General features: G+C 39.4%; 1 protein-coding gene across 2 annotated transcripts in view; it reads right to left on the bottom strand.

The window, feature by feature from the left end:
• The window catches only part of pik3r3b (phosphoinositide-3-kinase, regulatory subunit 3b (gamma)), a 214830-nt gene that overhangs the window by 19084 nt on the left and 178855 nt on the right, over positions 1-16891 (bottom strand). The gene's annotated exons all lie outside the window — the stretch shown is intronic.

Here is a 16891-nt window from a genome sequence, read left to right as displayed (position 1 = left end):
TCCAACCGTTACTAAGAGGAACATAGGAGAAAGGGGGAGGACATGGGTACAGAGTAAAAATGTAATTCAGTATTTTGACTTGGAGTCTTTGCACAAATTCAACATGGAAAGATGAATAGATAGCCAGACGTATTTTTGGTTAAATGATGTATTTCTATATCTATCTATCTATCTATCTATCTATCTATAAAGATGTGTAATACAGCTAGCTCTAAATGGGCAAGACAATGACAGGGGCTTTAATGAAGTACATTTCAGGTTTATCCAGTCAAAAATCCCACCATTTTATCCAACAGCATCACTATTACTCATTTGTTTCTTTCCGTTTTTTTCTTTACAGCCATACAATTTTTGGTACAAAATTAAAAACGGTGTGTTACAGCTGTTTCATTGTAAAGCCTTTTCGTCCACGGTGTTATCTGAAAACTTGACGACGCAATATCCACTCCAAAAATAATCCAAAAACTAAGTGGAAAGAAATGGTCAAACTTACATTACCACAAGGCTTTCTTTTTTTCTTAAATGTTTCCTATGTAATACATTTGACCCTGCATGCTCTGTAAATAAGAACTGCTTCAATAAAAGTCTCATTAACAGGTGATTTTTGAAAGTAAGTGCTGGGAGTACACATCGATTTGCCTGTCTTGTCCTGTTTTTTATTCTCATCTGTCAAATCTGTGAACCTTCATGGACAAGGATGTCCATCTTCCCCATCATGTTGAGATCTCAACATAACATTAAGAGCATCTATTTAATTCAACACTCAGAGGACCATCCAGATGGCTTCTGCCTGCCACAGGCATTTCTTATCAAGTGTGTCAAACTTGTTTAATTGTCACTAACTGTGCCTCGGTCCTGTGTTGACAGATGGATTTGAAACAATGACTCCCAGTGGAAACCTATTGTACCCAAACTATATTTACAAACTGCATTTAAAATTAACCTGGGCATACACCTATTAGCTTAACAGCCACCAAATTAAGACTCAAATAAAATAATAATAATAATAATAATAATAATAATAAGAAGAAGAAGAAGAAGAAGAAGAAGAAGAAGAAGTAAAATAATATTACATAAGAATGCACCTTATTAATGAGTTTGGGGAGAGCTTTCTATTTAAATTACACATCTCTTGAGGTTAAACCATATGTTAATTCCCTTTGCACTGAAGTCACACACACAATTTGAGTAAATAGGCCATAGAAACCAGTCGCAGTTCCATATGAAACTGGGAGAATGTTATCAATGGACAGAAGACTGATTAAGCAAGATTAATATATATATATATATATATATATATATATATATATATATATATATATATATATATATATATATATATATATATATATATACTCAAATATGTTCCTATGAAGCAAGGCAAATGAAAACACATTTGATATGGTGAGGTTTTATGTAAGGAGATGTGTATTTAGGCTAGTCATCAGGACAGAGTACTGCATTTTTTGTTTGAGAGGGGAAAAAAAAGATGGCTGGTGAGAGAACAGCTGTTTTTAACTGCTATAACATACTGTAAGTAATATCAGGAAGTAACTTATTTTGTAGACGTTTTACAACCTGCAATAAGAGGAATAAAACACTTTGTGATATGCTGAAAAATAATCCACTTTGGGTGGTTACAGTCGGGCCACATCACACCATCCCTGTGCAGTCAAAGAAATGTTATAAAGATGCCTTCAAAAATAAAGAAACTTGAAATGTCTCTACATTAAAAATACTATAAAGAGCAGTAAACAGTTATAAATGAAAAAAGTCAATATCTGGTATAACGAGCCTTTGCTTAAAAGAAATAGACTCAGGTACAATTAGTGCAGTTTTATAAGGAAATGAGCTGTAAGTTTTACTGAGCATCTTGCAGAACCAGCCATGGTTCTTCTAGAGATTGTTGCACTTACTAATTTTTGCAGCAAAATCCAACAGCGTTCATTAAGTTTTTTGTCTAAAAAGTGGTCTCTTATGTAATATGCTGCTTTCTTTACTGACATACAAACATTTTTCAGAAACATTTAATTTTGTGCAGGAAAACTAATGTTTTGGAATCTAAAATGTTTTTGTACTGACTCGATAATGTAGAAGTCATTAAAAAAAAATAGGGTTAGGGGTAGGTTAGACTCTGCCTAAGACTTTTGCGCAGTACTGTATACGCTATTAATTACGTACTGTACATCTTGCAAACTTGAAATGTCAATATGTGATTAGTTCGTTATTAGTTAGTTAGTGATTAGTTAGTAACAGGTAGCTAGTTAAGTGCTAAGTATCAAGTGTGAAGTTCAACAACACCAGATTTTCTTCCACATCAACATCCATAATGCATCCTTGTGAAACAATCCCAAAAGATGTTTAAAATAAAAATTCTGTGTTGCATGAGTGTTGCATGATTCTTGCATGGTGTTCAGATCAGAAAATTCTGTCACATGAATAATGAGCTTAAGGACGATCACATGATAGCTGCATCGAAACTCCAACACAGACTAATGCTAATGTAAACACAGCACCGTCTCTCTGTCTGTCTCATTATAATAATACAAGTTGTTTCTACACCTCAGCCTAACTCTGCCTCCCTAAGTTGCTGTATGGACAAGTTGTTGCAAACAGGTTGTAGTTTCATTTACAAACCCAATCTCCTGCCTTCATGTTATCAGAGTTTGTTGCAGTTCTCAGTGAGGGCTTTCTGCTGAGAACTGTTCGCATGTTAAATTTTATGAGCTGAATTTTCTCATTCCACTCTGCCTCGGTGCAAGTAGATTGTTGACTTTGAGCCAAAGGGCAGGCGTGACTAACAGAGAGATTCTAATCAGCCTGACCACATTGTATGTGTATGTGCATAAAATAAAGCCTTACTTGATGAAAAGATCTGATTATAGAGATTATACAGTAGCCTCAGGCACGGTCATATTTTTTTTCCCTGTGTCCTTAGTAGCTCAAGTGTACAGTTTTAGTTTGGATGTGAACAGATTGTTCTACGGCAGAAGTCGAGTAGTAAAGATACACACTAGTGTGGCTGTTGTGTAAGCACTGCTCTATCTGATGCATAATTCATAAAGTTTCTGAAACCTAAAAGAAGGCAATGCTATCGCTCTCCAGCTGAAAAGGCTAGGGGAAATTGGTCCCATGCTGTTATAAATTACATGGTGAGAGAGATCGCCTTTTCACTTTTTTGCTGAGCTCATCAGATCCAGGCTGCTCCCTTCGTCACTGTCTCTCTCACTCTATCTCTCTCTTTCTTTGTTTGGTAACACAGCATAAGAAACTGCCAGTCTAAGCTGTACACTACCTTCCTCCAAGTTCCTGGTAGCAAATGATATCTGAAGAGATATAGATGAGTCTTAAAGCTGTATCCTCCATAAAGTAATACACGAGAACAGCACAACCTGCCCCGGTAACCCCAAACTTAGGCTTCCTTTCACTTCTATTTTTGCTGCCGGAGCAAATTTTCATTCTATCTAAGAAACATGTAAAACGTGCCTTGTAAGAACATGTAGATAACAGCCACCATGGCTTCCCAGATAGAATATGGTATAGATTGCATTTGCACAGACTCTCCCATTAGAGGTGAGACACTAAATGATGGGTTCACATGACAAGCCTGGAACCCATCTGCCTGAAAGCACATTACAGACCAAGCAGGCATTACAAATTCAAAAAAAAGAAAGAAAAAAAAATTCTTTATTATCAGACACACTTTCAAGCGTGACTTAGTATCAGCCAGTATTTTTCCACTGAGCTACACTAATGGGCTCTTATGGCTGCACTCCCCAGGAGGAGTCATGTGTCTCGGATAATGTACGCTCCGATTTGAATTAAACGATTAAGCGTACTGTCTGGAAGTTTCTCTTCGCTTTTCTCCTCCGCACAAATTTCCGTACAATCGTCTGGATGCAACCATGCACCGAGAATTAAAATATGCGGGAATAGGCATGACTAGGCAGAGTACACGTGCTACAGGACAGCCTTAAAACTGACACCAATGTGTTAATGACTCTGCCAAAGTGAGAGGTGGAGATACGACCCCCCCCCCCTTAGAGCTTATCGGTCTCTCCTCCCATCCTCCAAACCGAGTGATGTCATCGTGCAATGTGAGCGTCTCTGTTGGACTGATGCAATACTCTGGTGACACGGTGTAATAAGCTGGTGGCACCCACCTACCCGCCTCTCTCTCTCTCTCTCTCTCTCTCTCTCACATCATCATCATCTTTGTACACTCTAATGTTATGTTTTAGATTGTAATTTCTTTTTCACCCATTTTCCTGTCTACTTTTTTTGGCCTGTCTCGCGCCCCATCACTTTCTCTCTCCTCCTTTCTCCCCCTCTCCTTCTCTGTGGTTGTCATGGTACCGGCCACCATGGCTCAGCATTCTGCAGATAAAGGCCGGACTCTAACTCGTTAACCCATTCCTGCCTCCAGGCTGAATGATTCTGACAGATTCAATATCAGCCAGCCGGATCCACACACCCTTCTCACATTTACAGCCTGCAGTGCTGATTAAGCAGCTATTGATGCTACAAGTGCCATATCAGCCATAAGATATGATAAAAGCCTGCAAAACAAACAGTAACATCAGAGGCTTGATATGTTGGATTGAAGTTATTCCAACCACACGTACAGAACCAGCCAGGGGAAAACTGCAGGGCTAGTTTGATGCCAAATAGCTGAACAGTGTTTTAAACAACTGCCATGAGTGTGTCACATCAATGAGAATGAATCCTAAGATGATCATGATTGACAATCAGTGAGTTATTAATGGAGTCCATAGTACATGAAAAATGTTTAGAGGTTTGTTCATTTCTTGGTGAGAGAACAGAGATCTGATTATTATGATTAGGATCCATGTCATGACACTATTCCTGCCGCATGTTTAAAAAAACAAGGACAGACCCAAACAAGAACCAGGAGAAACTGGGGTTTTAGACAACAGGAACAGTGACAATGAGGACAGTACATGCAACTGCCTCATCATTAACACAGATATTTTAAATAGAGCTTAGTCTTGCAAGATAGACTTTTGGGTATCACTAAAGAGTCTAGTATGTTTAATCAAAAATGTGGCCAAGAACGGCCAACTTTAACAGTCAGTCTTGCTTTCATCTTTAGTGACTGCACCACCAAGTGCTTTATCCTGGTCAGGGTGGCGCTGGATCAGAACACACCCTGGATGGAGCGCCAGTCAATCCCAGGATGACGCTATTTGAGTGACATTGCAAAATAACAGACTACTGACTACTAAACACGCGAGGGTATCTTATTTATCCACTGTCTCCAACAAAACTCTGAAATAACTTTTAAAAATGGGATGCCATAATGTGTTTTTTAATCCAGTCACTATTTCTTACTGTGTCATAATGTTAAAGGGTTTGCTTTCTCACCAGAATATAGTGTACGAAAGTGTGAAAGTCAATCAGACCTTCAGGATTCTGATGCTTGGTGTCAGATGCTATGTTGTATGTGGGTGGAGCCTCTGAGATGGAGACTCCTGATGCCTTCCATTTACCTCGGAGTTACGAGTTTTAGTCGATTTTAGCATATGCTTGGACTAACACTGACTGATTGTCCATTTGGTTTAGCCTGCTTATATTGCCTGCAACCGAATTCTTGTAATTATTATTAAGACATGTTGATGACAGTTTCGTCAATTTTGTCAATGGCAAAATGAAAACATTCCAAACGACGAAATGAAAATGATTTTAAAGTCCACCCTTTGTTGATGAACATATGGCAACACAAAAATAAAAAATGTACGGCCAATCAATGACCCACTTAAAACCTCCATGAAGTCATTCAGAAATTTAAATTGTTGTTTGTTTGCATGTTGGGTGATGTGCTATGCATAACCATTCAGCAACGAGCGGTGCTTCTAGCCCCACCCCTATTCTCCATTAGAACTATTTCTGTACTAACCTTGAGAAGATATCAGAAACCACACAACTTGAGCTTTGAGACGAAAAAGAAAGAAAGAAAGAAACTACCGAACGAATTGTATATTCTGTATTGTGTCTACTGAACACATTCAACCATGCAAATTCTCACCAGTCTAAAATAAACCTTAACGTAATCTGCATGCTATGGTTTAGAGGAGTGTGGATAATGCGTCTCAGCTATATGAGCAGCATTCATGTCCCCGTTTGGATGCGATTAAAATGCTTAGCAACCTCTACTGTGGGAGTTGTGGGTATTCAGAATTAGCTACAGAACACATGTGAGTGAGGTTAGTTATCTGTCATGGGATGATCTGGGCATCAGGTGCCAGGTATAACTGTAACCAAGTGCAAGACAGGGGGCTTTATTGGATAGTTTGTTCACCTCAGCATGAAACCTCGATGGAAATCATACAATCATGAAATAAGATTAATTACGCACCACAAAGCTCCTTCAGTATAGGGACTATGTGAATATGCATACTTCAGATGAAGGGCCCCTAGGCATTGTTTAATGCTTGGATGGTTAGAGGTGACATATTAACACCTAAAATGCTTGACTTATACTGTACTACATCAAAGCTGAAATGAATATCCATGATAACATGCAGTGATTTAAATTTAAAGGGTCACTTATTACCATGTGTGTCTTGATACAGTCCATGTTCCTTTTAGTGCCCGTAATGCAGGACTAGGATAGAATCGAGATTTGTAATGTAACCTGACTTTCCACCGCATTTGCTCTGTCTGAACTGCACTGTACAAGAGCTCTCGTCACAGCAGACTATAGCCTCCAGCCTACAGGGGTCAAACAGCGAGAACAAAGCCACATGAGCACCAAACAACCCCCTTTATGAAGGAGGGGCATCAGGAGGTAGCTGCTGTTTACTCTGAAGAACAACGAGGTCTTCAGTACACCAGGATGTCATATGGAGGGGCTGAAATATCCACTGCTAGCAACAGATCAAAGGTTTCCACAATAATGATAATAATTCCGAGTGCATTGTATACCTTATATATTAAATTATTATGATTTATCTGCCAAATGTTCAAGTTTTCCAGGAACATTAAAACATTTGAATGCTTTTGATCTTTTGTCCTCATTTGAAGGCGAATCAACGACGGAAACCAAAAATGTTCTTAAATTATGTAGTTTCATTTGGAAATTTGTTTTTGTGAATTGTAATGTTGGTTCAATCCTGAGCCCAGGTTATGGTCTGTGTAGTGTTTTGTATGCTTCATGGGGTTCTGTATGGGTTCTCCAGATTCTTCCCACTTCCCACATGCTTGTAGGTGGACTGGCTATGCTAAATATCCCACAGGTGTGAATAAGTGTGTGAATGCATGTGTGCGTGGTCCCAAGATCCACCAAGACCCTGACTAGGGTAAAGAGCTTACTGTAGATGAATTTTGAAAATAAATGAATTTTTCCACATTAGAAACATATTTCTCCCTCAAAAAGTCAAAAGAGTAATTATATATATTACCCATATATTACATTTATTCTTTTTGACATTGCAATCCCATTTTATAGCTTATTATTACCATGCAAATAACAATTACTAAAGGCAATACATCTAAAGGCATCTTTACAGATATATACAAATTTAGGAAATAGATTTTAAATATATAAATTCGTAAATTTCTCCATAATGAGCAAGCCAGAGGTGACGGTGACAAGGAAACACTCCTTGAGAGCACATGAGGAACAAATCTTGAGAGGACCCAGACTCAAAATGGAACCCATCCTCAACTGGGTGACAACGAATACTGCAAATATAAATAAATCCCTTCTATAACTGTGTAGTACATGGCCAAAAAGTGCAATTGTGTAAACAGGAAATTCATTATAGTTTTCACATGAACTCTATTTTGTTGAAGTTATCAACTGTTCACTGATGGAGACTTGACTGCAAAACTGAGCTTTACAGTTTGCTTTTTCAAAACATTTCAAAAAGTTATAAACAGCTGACCTGAATGGTGTAAAATGCAAAGCTGACTCACAGCTGGGAGTCATCTCCTCGCTTTAATTTAAAATAGGCTTTCAGACTGACATGGTGATCCACTTTCCCATGCCAGTAGATGAACTGGCTCAGAGCGCTCGTTCAGATGATGCATGCAGCAGTGGATGGAAAAACTCACCGTACGCCAGCTGGCTCAGGAAATGGTAGTGTCATGACTTGCCAGTGAACCTCTAAAATAACACCATTAGTTTAAAATATAATGTACACTTTAGCTTTCTTCCCATAGATCTGAGGCGCAATGTGCTTTTCAAGCTTTGCCTCTTTAATGCTCTGATTTACAGTTGTGTAGTCATGAAAATGACTAAAAGCTAAACACTGATGTTGTACTGTACATGTTGGACATGGTAAACGAATGCAATTCCTAATCGACTAAGAAACTTGAAGAGCACTTGAAGTTAACAGACATCCATACCCACAGATGTTTACCTGTGAGGAGGTACACATAAAATATGTTCAAATGATAAAGTAGGACATGTGTTGAATTCAGTAGAAGTGTGTCTTTAACTTCACAGCTCATGTATATATCGCTCGATTACAAATACAGACATAAGTGTTGTTTTACTACCAACTACGATAATACAGTTTATTACTTATATCCAAGTTCAATAAGTCGGCCCTAGCTCTCTCTGGCTGATGACAATGTGGGAACTGCAGCATTCAGCTACATGATTTTATATAGACATGTCATAAATTTATGAAAATGAGATTTAAACTAATTTCTGTGTTAAGGGCTCGGTTTAACAAGCAACTGGCCAGATTTGAGGTGTTTTGTCAGTTTGTTTCTTGTTCAAATTCAATTTTGACATCAAAACGATTTAAATCTACATTTAAATACAGCAAAAGTTTTGCTTTAATAATCAAATGCGTATGCTGTACTTGTCCTGGTTGAATGAATGCATTTTATGGTTTGTAATTAAAAGCATTTCTCTATTAAGCCGTCTCCTGTGAGCACAAAGATGATCAAAAGACATGAAAAAATGTCTTTTTTTTTAATGTCTTTTAGTCATATACCGTACAAGTTGTCAAAAGTAATGCATACATTCTTCACTAATGACCTTTATCCAGGTCAGGGTCGTGGTGGATCCGGAGCCTATCCTAGAATCGGAAGGTTGTGAATTTGAATCCAGGTACTACCAAGCTGCGACTGTTGGGGCCCTTGAGCAAGGCTCTTGACCTTCATCTGCTCAGCTTGGATTCAAGGCAGTTCAGACAAAATCGTCTGCCAAATGACTGAAATGCAAATGAATGGGACGCCAGTCTATCAAAAGGCCACCGTGCACACACATTTGCAAACGTAGGAGCAATTTCTAGTCACCAATCTGTAGAGTAGACAGTGCTGGCATGTTTTTGGGTAGAAGAACCCTGAGAAAACCTGCTCAGGAGGAACGTGCAAAACTCTGTACAGTAACCTGAACTCAAGATTGAACTGGAAACCCTGAAATGGTGAGATGGCAATGCTACCCACTCACTGCACCACCATGCCACCATCACAAGTCCTATAAACTAAAAACACCTTTAAGTATTTACTGCTCCAGGAATAGACAACAGTGTCAGTTGCTCACCGGGTGTGAAAACACATTACATCATCGTGATTATCACTAACATTGGTAATGTTAGAGTAGCTGTTAGATGAATAGGAGTTGTCTGTTAGAGCGTTTAATTACACACTGCAAAAAAAAAAAAAGGTATCTACTGCAGTACGATAATTTGATGAAAATCATTCATAAATAATTTCTAAAACAATCTACTCAATGCACTGCAAAACATGACATCTTAGCAAGTGAAAATGTCTTTAATGTAATCAAATTTATCTAGTATTTCCTATTATAAAATTGCAATAAACTAGGTATAAAATTATTATATCTATTCCTAAATGTTTGTGACTATTTTTTGTGACTATCCCTTTGGGATCAATCAATCAATCAATCAATCACTCAATCAATCAATCAATCAATCAGTCTGTCTGTCTGTCTGTCTATCTATCTATTTATAACTACGTTTACATGGACAGCAGTAATCTAATTATTGACCTTATTCTGAAAAAGACAATATTGTGATTAAGGTGTTTACATGAGTTGCGTTTAGAATATTCCTTTCATGTTCCTGTTTTACATGTTATAGAACATAGAGCGATTAACGGCACACGTCATTACGTCACCACACCACGCCGTCCGATGTTCCCTCCAGAATTTCACGTATCAACATACAGTTCGTCTTCGTTATGGTTCCGTATACAGTTTTGGGTGTTTTTATATTTAATTTTACGAACGCTTCAAGTGCAGTTAATTATTAGTCATGCTATACGTGCTAACAGATGACTGCTTGAAGCCGTGGGCTGCGTCCTAAACCGCGTACTTACCTACTGTATAGTAGCCGAAATACATGTATTTCTCCTACTATATAGCAGGTAAGTACGCGGTTTGGGACGCAGCCGTGCTCTCTTGTTTGCCGTCAAACGGTTGAGCACTGCCATGTGTGTACATGTCCTGTTGCACAATGCGGTGAAAACTCCTACACGATGTTAATAGTGTGATTAAGGTGTGTACATGTGTGTACACTTCAATAATGCGACTGAAAAAGGAATATTCCACACGTCTTAATTCGATTTGTGTTTACTTCGAGTATGACTTTAATCAGATTAAGGTCATCAATAATCACTGTTTACATGCTAGTTTCTTAATCAGAGTATTGTCTTAATCAGGTTAATATCAGATTATTGTTGTCCATGTAAACGTACTGTATCTGTCAATCTATCTAATTTCAAACTTAAAACAGTCTTGTTCTACTGTCAGAGAATTTTAAGCATTTATTTCTACAAAGAAGCAAAACTATCTGCCAACAGAAAAAGAAAATGTATTGAAATTAGTAAAAATTTATCGAAATCAGTAAAAATGCCCAGAACTAGGATTAATATTATACTTGGTTTACTAGTATAGTATACTAAAGTATAGTACTATAGTTAAATTCTCCTCAATTTAACCCCATTTATACCTACATTGTGGATACTTACGCTTTCTTTGCTTCCTTACTTTTGGACAAAGCTTTCCATAAACCCAAAACTTTTATTCATTTATTTATTTAGTTTAATAATTGCTCTTTTATTACAGACCACGTGCTACCAGCAGCAACTTCAAAATGGCCAAGTGACAGTTCACAGACCAATCCACAGTTTAAAAGGTGTGGAGAGGGGAAAAAGTACACAGTGCCACTGTTTATCACTTAGCAACCCTGTCATTTCAAATCTAGTTCCAGACTGTTGTGCAGAGTGGCAGGCTGATTACGCTTACATCCCTACAGTAACCTGAGCCAGAAGCTATTGACACAGTCCCAGCTGAGCCAAACCCTGCCTGCAGGGGGGAGTCAGCTTGTGTACAAGCAAACCTCACCTCATTCAGCGTTCTGAGAGGTCAAACAGCACGTGTGTAAAGAGTTCACGAGACATGCATTTAGAAGCCAGGTGGTTAAACATGGATTCCAGAAAATCTGTGAGGACAAAGCATGCTGTCGTGTTTGTCACACATCAAGAAAAGAACAAGGTGTCCAGTTACAGGCCATAGAAACTCAGATATCAGGTGTTCAAGGTGTCAACTCAGCAAATATACAAGTTTTTTTTTCCTTTTAAGACTTTGCTTATATGCAGTATGCTAGGAGTTACTCGACTAAATGCTACTGAGGCTGGAATAGAAAATGACTCCCAGGTCATTATCATGCTGGAAAAACCTCCATGATGTTGTTGTATCAAGGTAAAGGTAAATCATCGAGCTATACGAAGGAGTCTGTTATCAGACATGAGCTTCCATGCTGTGCACTCAGTTTCAGTATTAGTGGTTTCCGCTCAGCTGCCAAATCGTCCACAGTGTTGCAGCCTTAAGTAGTGTACTATGATACACAAATATACTATTTTACATATTTATTGCACTGATTTATTTATTTTTGTTATTAACATTGCAGCACTGAAGCTGGAAATGAAATCTGTACTCTGTGTAGCATTTTTCTGTTGTTGTTGTTGTTGTTGTTGTTTATTTGACGGCACTAAAAATAATTTTAGATAAACCAGAAAACTACATGATAAATCTTATAACGATCAAATAAATGACTCCAGACAAACATGTTTGAATTTCCAGAGACTTCGAGTGTTTAAAAGTGTTGCAAGTTGAAACCCCAAAAGTCTATTTCCCAACTCAGCAAAAGGTCATGAAGTGAAAACAGAGTAAAGAAGAGTGACAAGGAGGGTAAGAGAGGTACCAGGAGGAGAGGAGGGGTAGAAAGGAGGATGTGTGCTGAGATTAAAGTGCTTTCAAGGGATCAGGACAAGAGGAGGAGTATTCATGGCACATTTCACTCCCTCGCTACACCATGCTTTCAGCCCAATAACAGAAAAGACGGGTTAAGCACAGCAGACTAAAGAGAGGGTGAAGGAAATGCCTAATTGAGCATTAGAATATCTTTCTGACAAGCGAGAGACCAGGATAAAAAGGAATCAGCAAAATTTTTCCCCCAAGTCATGCTGCACTGATTACAGAGACTGTATCTGAAATCAGCCAGAAGTCTTACAGAGCATTCGTGCGCAGGCTAAGAGCGAGAATACTGCTCACTCACCTGAAAAAATGACATGAAAGGAAAAAAAAGCCCTTCATAACTTTTAATATATTAAAAGGGAGTCAAAATAGTAGGGTTATATCATATTTAAAAATTTAGGTTCAAACTGTAACCATTTAAACACAATTCTGCCTTGAGACTGCAGGAGACAGGATTATTTCACATTTGAACTCTAGTCTTTATCTTCAGGGATGCGCCAGTACCGATACTGGTATCGTGCATAGCTCAGATATCATGCTCACTTACTTATACTCATATTTATATTTGTAAAACAATACCCCAATACCAACATCCCAATACCAAGTGACGCCGTGTGATGTAAGCCGAGTGTACCCGGTTGCACTAATGAACAGACCACACGAAATGACAGGGATCTGATTGTACTGTACTTCATGATTAATGACAGCAACCAGAGCAAAGCAAAGCAAAGTGCTTTGCTGTGCTCTGTGAAAATACCAAGAGGAACTACTACAGCATTTTCCTACAACTCGAGTAACCTGATTAAACATCTCACGGCGTTTAAACAGTATCTTTAATAGAGAGCTGAGGTTAGCAAACCTGTGTGCAATCAGGATCAGCGAGCACTGTCAATTTAAACAAGTGCAGAGTGTTCCAGAGTGTGGAGGAGTAAAGGGAGAATGCAGAGAAATTCACTCAGCACTTCAGCTGTGTGAGCACTGAGCACTGAGCACTGAGACGTGCGCTTTCTTTCCCCTCGCTTCATCAGGATCAAAACTTTGCTTCACATGGTTGTTTTTCCACACATTGTAATATCTCTGTAAACCAGCAACTTCATTTCCCAGAATGCACCATAGACTACAAGCATGGCTGACACAAACTACACTTCCCAAACCCTCCGCAAACCAGCAACTTCATTTCCCAGAATGCACCATAGACTACAAACATGGCCGACACAAACTACACTTCCCAAACCCTCCGCAAACTAGCAACTTCATTTCCCAGAATGCACCATAGACTACAAACATGGCCGACACAAACTACACTTCCCAAACCCTCCACAAACCAGCAACTTCATTTCCCAGAATGTACCATAGACTACAAACATGACCGATGACAACTATACTTCCCAAACCCTCCGCAAACCAGCAACTTCCCTTCCCAGAATGCACCATGGACTACAAACATGGCCGACACAAACTACACTTCCCAAACCCTCCGTAAACCAGCAACTTCCCTTCCCAGAATGCACCATGGACTACAGACATGGCCGACACAAACTACACTTCCCATACCTTCCGCACACAAGCAACTTCATTTCCCAGAATTCACCATAGACTACAAACATGGCCGACATAAACTACACTTCCCAAACCCTTCGCAAACCAGAAACTTCATTTCCCAGAATGCACCATGGACTACAAACATGGCTGACACAAACTACACTTCCCAAACACACACACACACACACACACATGTGCACGCATGCACGTACGCACGAACGGACACACACGCACGCACGCACGATCACACACACACGGACACGTTCACCATCCCCAGAGTTCTAATTAAAGACACCTGATTCCAATCACACACACACACACACACACACACACACACACACACACACTACTCCTTTTAAGAGACTCTCATTTACTCATCTAGTTGTGAAGTATATGCTCAGTTGCCTTGTGTCTCTGTTTATACCAAGGTTTATACCACTGCTTTTTGACCTCACTCACGTTTTCCACCACATCTCTTTGCCTTGCCTTGTTTGTACTTGTTTGCCTGATCATCTGACCTCGGCCTGTTTATGATTATTGACTTCTGCCTTATCCTGTGGACGTGTTGTTGTTTTATTAAACTGCCATACCTGCACTTGCTTCTGTCTGTGTCTCCCTAACGTGACACACGTGATCGCATGTTATTCGCATAATCCCTTATGATGTGAAAGGTATGAGATTTTTCTGGAAAGGAATCCATTCACTCATTCACAAAAAGCACGATCACTGCAAAATGAAGCAAATTCACTAATGCAGTGGTATGTGGTATATCTGTTCCCAAACCAGCCATGGGAAAAGCAAACAGTATCAAATGTGGTGATTTTGATTTTAACAGCTGGCCTCATATAAATGTGTTATCAGTTTCAGTGAAGATGAAGCTTATGTTCAGTCTACTAATATTTCTCACTTATTACTGATTCAAAGATTAAAGAATCAGAGTGCAACGGTCCTCATCTAAAGTCCCCCAAGTTTTGACCATCTACTTAAAACTAGCATGGCTCAGATCTCTCTCATGGCACAGCGTAGACAGATATCAAAATCCCAGTAGATGTATTTCTTTTTGCCTGTTTATAATTATACATTGTCTGCTGGTTGAATAGCTATAGCCGTATCATACGTCTCCAAGATCATTCATACTTTGATGCAAGTCTTTACGAGTCTGACATGGTTGTCCTCTCTCTATGGCTTACAGAGAAGTGTGTGTCTGAAGCAATGACATCACCACAGAGCATGACAACCGACACCGGCACTCACATTGACCGCGGCACGTCTTTGTTAACCGAGTGGCCAATCATTAAAGCGCGTCGTCAATTATTCAGGGTGCTGCCGAGACACTTCTACTGCCTGATGAAGACTAATGGCCACTGCTATGGTGAGACAGGAAAGAGGGAGTGAGCAAGAGAGCGAGTGAGAGAGCGAGTAAGAGGCCGAGCTGTACCCGGGGGAAAGAGGTGTGTGTGTTCAGATAAAGTACACATAAACTAAAACTGCTACTGCTACGATATACATATTAGTTATTGTGCATCAGCCTACTTTAGCAAGGTCTTCAGTGTTCCAGTAGTAATAATAAGTCAAGACCACTCATCTCAGAGGCTTTTAGAACATCCCACAGATGTCCTGTTGGCTCAATTTACAACTGGTAGACGTTTCAGAATGACCTAGACCACTGCTAGGTCGTTAGATATATGAACGCGCAAGTAAAAGCTGCAATGTTCTGCTCAGCCCTGTGTTTTGGTTAACCGACTAGGCTAAAAAGTGGTAGCTAATAAAATATAATAGCATGTGGCTATCTAGATAGCTACTTAAGTGCAATAATACAGAACAAGAAAACAAATGACTACTTCATCATCGCTTTTGTGCCTTGACAAAAAAATTGCTGGCGAATGTTTCTCCCGTAAGCTGTTATTGAAAAGCAGTACACCAAAGGAGTAGTATGTCAGAATTCTCAGTATTCATAAAACAGCAGGCAAGAAATTCCTGGATGACCTACTGCTTCCACTGAGATCCTGCATTATAAAACCAGTGGATACTGAAATCCCATAATGCAACGGAACTGGTGCGGAAGATCTGTCCGTATCAAAAATGGTGGACGGCAGCGCGTCGGATCTATTTAAATGCAAGTGCTATTGGTATTAAACCGAACTTGTTTAACAACATCTGGGTAAACTTGTTAACTTGTTTGAAGGTTACGTTTTTGGGGTTATGATGACGTCATAGGTCACATGACAATGCCAACATGGCGGATGTACTGCAGTGTGTCCGGATTGTATTCAAACTACACACATATACTGATCAGTACGTACTGTATCGACAGCCAAGCAGTAGGTACTGTATCGAATGCAGTCGGTGCTGTCACAGTACGGTATGTTTAAACATACATACCAAATGAAAACATTTTGTTTACTTAAGTCAATAAGGAGTAGGGTCTTTTCTGGGTGTTGAATCTACTTGAAACTACGAATAAAAAAACAAAACAAATCTGGTTATCCCGTACACTTGGGCTACAGATTTCTCTAGTCTTGGACTGAAAACCTGAACAGGAGTGACTGAAGGAGGGAGCGAATGTGAGCTTGAGGGTGAGGGAGCTTGTGAAGGAAGCAGTGAAGGTATTTTCACAGCCATACAATGCAGAGTAAGTCGGTCTGTTCTTGCCAGGTGACTGGACTGCCCCGAATGGGATTAATGGAGACCAGTTAGTGTGAATAAATCTGGTGAGGGAAGCTGATCCACCCTGTGACTGTGCCTCCTGCGGCTGTAGTGCGCTCATCAGACTGAATCAATGACTGACAAGTTGATACTGAGCATAGGATCTGCTTCGGTAGCTCGAACCATGCATGCTACTACAGTCATACAGCGATTGTTGTCTTATTATCAGCATCACGTTCATTGTTAATGTTCATTCACTGTGTTACAGAAAACACTCGTTTGTATCGGTGGTTCTATGAACCCCTGGATAGTGATGTTAAGAATCACTTGGATACCTTTTGGTGAAATAGAGCTGTTGTACTACTTACTGTGTGCTACGAAGCAGAATTTAGTTTAGGCTCTTCGATGTCCTGCTCGATTCCAGCACAAGAGAGTGAATAAAAGTTG

Source organism: Ictalurus furcatus, chromosome 11 (genome assembly GCF_023375685.1).
Source record: "Ictalurus furcatus strain D&B chromosome 11, Billie_1.0, whole genome shotgun sequence".
Lineage (NCBI taxonomy): Eukaryota > Metazoa > Chordata > Actinopteri > Siluriformes > Ictaluridae > Ictalurus > Ictalurus furcatus.
Note: the sequence above shows the minus strand (reverse complement) of the source record. Positions and strands in the feature narration are given on the sequence as shown.